We start from the raw sequence: 6,000 nt of genomic DNA on the forward strand, positions 1-6,000 counted from the left end.
ACTAACATTACAGAAAATTTTGTCTGTATATTTAGACCACAATAACTGTAGTGCATTGAGCAAAATTCCAATGTATCATATTTCTCAACCCTGAAAACAATCAATCGTAGGGAAAAAGTAAGGATTTTCTCATGAGGATTGCATCACATGTGTCAGTCAATCATTGAGAAGAAAACCCTATCATGATATTCACGTTGTCTGAATGAATAAATCTAATTATTATAGAGCTCAGTCTTCACTAGTTCAATTATCTATTTGGAATTTTTCAGTCAGCAAAGGCAGCCTCTCACCTCCACTCAATAGAATAGTGCCAGTAGGACTTACTAAATCATCCAATGAGAGAAAAAGAGTAAGGGTCTTAGTGCCAAATATCCAAGAAAATTAGGAATTGTAGGAAACTTAAATAGCACTTAAAGAATCAGAATTTATAGTTTACTTAGAAGCACATAGATAGAAGTGTGCAAAACAAGTTTCACAGAAAGATTCCATTGCCAGAATCCCAAAATAAAATCCCCAATGGAAGGAAACTAAGAAATCCAACTTCTTGTCTCACAATTGTTACCTAGGCTGGGCCTCAGTGTAATCCAACTGAGCTTAATTTTTACATCATCATTTCTCTTCAAGGTAACATCTCATCATTGACCCAGGCCATGGCACTCATATGCATATGTACACTTAGATCAAATATGCTTACCAGAGATGGTTTCCTTAAACACTGGTGGTAAAGTGGACTGGATGCCACATTTTCAGTGCCAGGCAGTTGAGTGGTGTCAGTTTCTCCCTGAACAACAGGGTAAAGGGTTTTCTTCCTCCACAGTCTTTTCTGTAAAAGACAAGAGTAGGCTATAGTCAAAGGGTGGGATTACATCTCTTATATGTGCATGACTCCTAATTGCTGTTCCTAATTTCTACAAGACTGAGATGTGTGATACTCCAAATATGACCCGTTACTTAAGCTGTGGTAGACCATTGATTCCCTGTGTACAGTAAGGGCCAAGCACATAGGTATCATGTCTTTTGACGACCTGGTAAGGGATTATTTCCCTGCAGAAATAAAAGCTTCCTATCGTCTTCATATCAGTAACAACTGGCATCATACATAGTGTATGCATTTCTTTATAATGAATCTAATGACACCTGAGTGAGACTCAGGATAAGGAAATGAGATTTCAGACTACCTGTATTGTATTCAGTTTCAATCAAGGGTAACCTATAGCTGAATCTCAAGCCATTCCCTAAAATTGCCAAAGTCTTTCAGTTGTGAGTAGTGCCTCAATGATCCACAAACATCATAACACCATACACAGCAACCCAAAAAATAAAATAATAGAAAAGGATTGTCTATTTGTGCAATCACTAAAGAGTTGATTGCAATGAATTACTAAATGTCACATCTTTAAATCAAAATACATTCAGGCAAAAAAAAAAAAAAGTTTTAATGAGGACCCCATTAGATCAGTCACTCATTGGAAAGAATAGATCATTGCTCACTAATTTTGTATGAAAAGGTAAATGTAATCATTTTGAAGGCCAATGTTTAATATTCAAATTGTCCACTTCGAATTTTTTAATTACGAAAGACAGAACTCATATATATAATCCGTGTAATGACACACCTCTTGCTGGATGAACATTCTGAAGCACACCATGAGGAAAGAATAAACTAAGATATTCTCTCTAATAATGTATGAGTATTAAGAATAAAGACAAGATAAAAGAATTTTAAAAGTTCCTTTAGAAGTAGATAGAGGCAAATGATGTAAGATTCCCCAAAGGGTTTCTTCCTACCAAGCTCGAAATGGAATAACCCATACCCTCCAAATCTAATGACTTCTCATACCTTCTTGCAAGGATTGGCACTATTTTGAGCCTCAGCTTAATCCTATTGAGCATGATTTTTACATTATTACGTCTCCTGAAGATACTCTTTATACAATATTTACATTGTCTTGTAAACCCTTACCAGAATAGCATCCTTAAACAACGGTTGCAGGGACAGAGGATCAGTTAAATTCACTGCAGCATGCCTGTGTGGTAGCACTTGCCTCTGTGGCAACACCAGAGGTTGCTCTTCTCAGCAGTCTTTATCTACAGGCATAGGAACGGGACTGCAGTTCAAAATCAGACATAAATTTTTCCTGTGTATATGGCTTACACAGGCTATTTCTTAGTGGACAGATATTGTCCATACTACCACAAAAAGACATATTACTAAGGCTCTAGACCATTGACTCATCAACATCATAAGGACAAGATATGCCAGGCTTTTGACACTGAGTAATCTGCGATATTATCATATGTCATACTATAGAGATGGTAAACATGACTGAACATATTCCAACATTATTTTAACATAATTTCAGTAAAAAGTGAACATTTTTTGAAAGAATTCCATCAAGTAGGCCAGTCACTCATTGAAAATGAAAACCTACAGTGAGACCCATGATTCTAAATTTGTGAACCCAGTCATTTCAAAGTCCATATTAGGAATAAGTGTCACCATTTCTAACATGTGCTTTCATTATTCTAAAATAGTGGGGTCACATGCGTGAAAGGAAAATAAAAACTTGGGACCCCAATTTACAATGCCGAAAGAAAAAAAAAATAAGCTGAAAGCTGAGTCATGCAAGAATTTCCTTTTGATCTTAAGCAGATAGCTGCAGATTAAAGGTTAAAGATCTCCACAGGTAGCTTCTCTATGTTCACGTTATCTTATGTAAAGTGCTGATTTACTGAGCGTGAGATGAATACATTATTGACTATACCCCTACCTGTTCCTTTTGTCTTGGAACATACGGATTATCATACCCTCCCTTTTTCCCTCCAGCCCGCTTTTCCCCTTTAAACACTGAAGCCCTCAAAATCATCTTTGGAGAAAGATATAGACCCCAGATGGTTTCTGTGATTTTGGGTTTATTTCTTCTGAGCATGTCCTTAACCTTGGCAAAATCCACTTCTAAATAAACTTCTAAATCTCAGGTACCTTTTGGTTTACACATGATAGGAACTGAAATTTGGGTATCAATTTGGTGATCAAATTACTAAATGTTTAAGTTTCATAGGCAAAGTACATACTGATTCTCACATTCTCCTCTCCGTTACCAGGGTCTCTTCCATTACCATGGTCTCACAGTTACAGAAAGTTCATCAGTAACTCAAAACAGTGAAACACTGTTAGAGCCCCACAATAATAATATAAAAAAATTTTGTCTAGTCATGTATCTACAGCCAAATGTATATTAAATATTGGACTAGGTAACAGTGAATTTAAAAAATCTTCAATATTAAATTGTATGAAGTTCAGATAAAAAGTAAAGATTTTGTCATGAGGATTATATCATAAAGCAAAACTCATAATGAAATTCAGATTACCTGAAGGTGTAAAACTAATTCCCTTAAGTGGGAGTCTTCCATAGCTCAATGTTCTAGATAGAATATACACGTCGGTAAAGGAAGCCACTGATCTTTTATAACAGAATGGCACATCTCTTGGCAGCATGTCTTACTGAAACACACAATAAGAGAAAAAGCCAAAGAATGAGACCTGAATATATCATACTACTAGAAATTACAGATCACTGAAACAAAGCTCATAGGCTGAGAATTTTTTGTTCATTTATAGGTGCACTGATACAGTTGGGCAAACAAGTTACCCATAAAGATTTTGTTATTTCAAGTTCAAAATAAAATTCCCCTTGAAGGGAAATAAGAAGTCACTGTTATCTGTTCCGGCATTTTCATCTAGGCCGGCTGAACCTCAGCATAATCCTATTGAGTGTAATTTTAAGGCATTATTTCTCACCAAGACATTAGAAGGTTTCATTATTGATGAAAGACATGGTACTCCCCATGCACATGTGAGAAGGCTTCCTGAAGCTCTGATGCTAGGATGCATTGGTGTCAAGAGCATTTCCATTACAGGACACCTGGGTGCTGTCAACTGTCCCAGTTGCAACAGGCCAAAGAGTGCTCTTCTTCCATATCATCATATAAGGGGCAGATGTAGAGCAAATGTCAAAGGGAGAACTACATCTCACCTGTGTATATGAGTCATGCATGGTTTTTGTTAATTGAACAATATTGACAATACTAAAAAAATGACCTATTATAAAGGTTTGAGTACACTGGTTCACAAAATATAATAAGGACAAATCATACAGGTCACTTGTCTTTGGAGAAGCAATTCAGTGGTCTTATGCAGAAACAAAACATCCCATTAATCATCGCTTTATATATTCAAGGAAGCTGTATCAGTAACAATTGGCATGGTTTACTGTATATGAACTTTCATAAAATACAGACACTCTGGAAGACACTTGAATCTCAGGATCTAGAAATCAGTTATCAGGGCACATGGAGTTGTATTCATTTACACGCATCTTGGCCAAAATGCCTAGTTTTCATATTGTGAACCCTCATCAAATGACCCACAAACATCACAAAATGGAATAACATGAAAATATTATAATAGGTAGAGGTGAAGGCCAGGCATGGGGGCTTAAGCCTGTAATCCCAGCACTTTGGGAGGCGGAGGTGGGCAGATCACAAGGTCAGGAGTTCAAGAACAGCCTGACCAACATGGTAAAACCACGTCTTTACTAAAATTACAAAAAAATTAGCCAGGAATGGTAGCACGTGCCTGTAATCCCAGCTACTCAGGAGGCTGAGGCAGGAGAATCGCTTGAACCCGGGAGGCAGAGGTTGCAATGAGCCGAGATCACGCCACTGTACTCTAGCCTGGGCAACAGAGCGAGACTCCGTCTCAAAAAAAAAAAAAAAAAATAGGTAGAGGTGAATTTATGTCTACTCTTATATGTAGATGAAAAGAATATTACATTGTCTCATCATTATTTCAGTAAAATTTCAATAAAAAGACTTGTTTTAATCATGAGGAAGCCATAAAGAATGTCAAGTCACTTACTGAGGAGTAGAATGCACACTGGGACACATATGTCGCCGCTTTGGTGAACCTACTCACCTCAAAGGCCCTTTCAGGACCAACTGGAAGCATTCACAGCCTGTATTTTCATTATACTGAAAATGATGAAGTCACATGATATTTGGGGTTTATAATTCATACACTAGTTTACCCATCAACTTATTCAGTTCTCTGTTTCATGAGCAAAGCAAATTACTGATGTTACATATTTGTGTCCACTGGCATGATATTTCTGTTATGAAAAGTTTACCAGTGAGTAAACTGGCCATAACATTACAATATCTTAACACTTTTAAGGTAAAATAAGAAAAAATTTGATGTAGTTGTAAATATGTACCCAAGTGAACATTGCATGTTAGATTGGGCATTATTAATCAAGTGAAACAGAAAATAAATTAATATGTTCTCAACTTTCAATCCCATCAAATTCAGGTAAAAAGTAAAGATTTTGTCATAGCATCATATCAGATAGGTCAGTCACTCACTGAGAAGAAAATCTACACTGAGATTCAGATTTTTTAAATGAGTAAACATAATAGCCTTAAGAGAGAATCATCACTAGCCCAGTGGTCTATTTTGAATGTATGTGTGACGAAGGCAGTCACTCTGCTTTCATTAATGGGATGATGCATCTCTTGCAGCACTGAAAGATACAATGAAAGATACAATGAGAGAAGAAGAAAAGGAATGAGTCCCAAATGTCTCATACTACTAGGAATTACAAATAATGGAAACAATGCTTAAAAGATGAAAATGTGTTGTTTACCCAGAAATGCATACACAGGGTTTGGCAAAGCAAGTTCGCCACAACGGTGTCGTTTTCTCAAGCTCCAAAATTATTCACCTAAAAGAAACAAGGATTTCTAACTTCTTGTCTCAGGTTTGTCACTTATGTTAAGTCTCCACATAATCCTATTGAACATAATTTTTATGTCATCTTCCCTGTCGAAGACAATATAACATCTCAATATTGACCCAAGCCAGGGGGTTAATCTATGGAGTCATCTCCCCACAAAGGCAGAATCATAGATATTAGCATGCTTATCAGAGATAGATTAATG

The 6,000-nt window shown here is 36.5% G+C and overlaps 3 non-coding genes and 1 pseudogene across 3 annotated transcripts; all 4 read right to left on the reverse strand.

Annotated features, from left to right (window-relative positions):
* Positions 1-569: 569 nt before the first annotated feature.
* Positions 570-645, reverse strand: LOC129014851 (small nucleolar RNA SNORD115; annotated as a pseudogene).
* Positions 646-1,866: 1,221 nt separating this feature from the next.
* Positions 1,867-1,951, reverse strand: LOC129014858 (small nucleolar RNA SNORD115). The gene has a single exon (XR_008494387.1). It is a non-coding gene; the product is annotated as a small nucleolar RNA SNORD115 (small nucleolar RNA).
* Positions 1,952-3,752: 1,801 nt separating this feature from the next.
* LOC129014857 (small nucleolar RNA SNORD115) lies at positions 3,753-3,832 on the reverse strand. The gene has a single exon (XR_008494386.1). It is a non-coding gene; the product is annotated as a small nucleolar RNA SNORD115 (small nucleolar RNA).
* A 2,003-nt stretch (positions 3,833-5,835) lies between these two features.
* Positions 5,836-5,916, reverse strand: LOC129014852 (small nucleolar RNA SNORD115). The gene has a single exon (XR_008494383.1). It is a non-coding gene; the product is annotated as a small nucleolar RNA SNORD115 (small nucleolar RNA).
* Between the last annotated feature and the right edge of the window lie 84 nt (positions 5,917-6,000).

This window comes from Pongo pygmaeus, chromosome 16 (genome assembly GCF_028885625.2).
Source record: "Pongo pygmaeus isolate AG05252 chromosome 16, NHGRI_mPonPyg2-v2.0_pri, whole genome shotgun sequence".
Taxonomy (NCBI): Eukaryota; Metazoa; Chordata; class Mammalia; order Primates; family Hominidae; genus Pongo; species Pongo pygmaeus.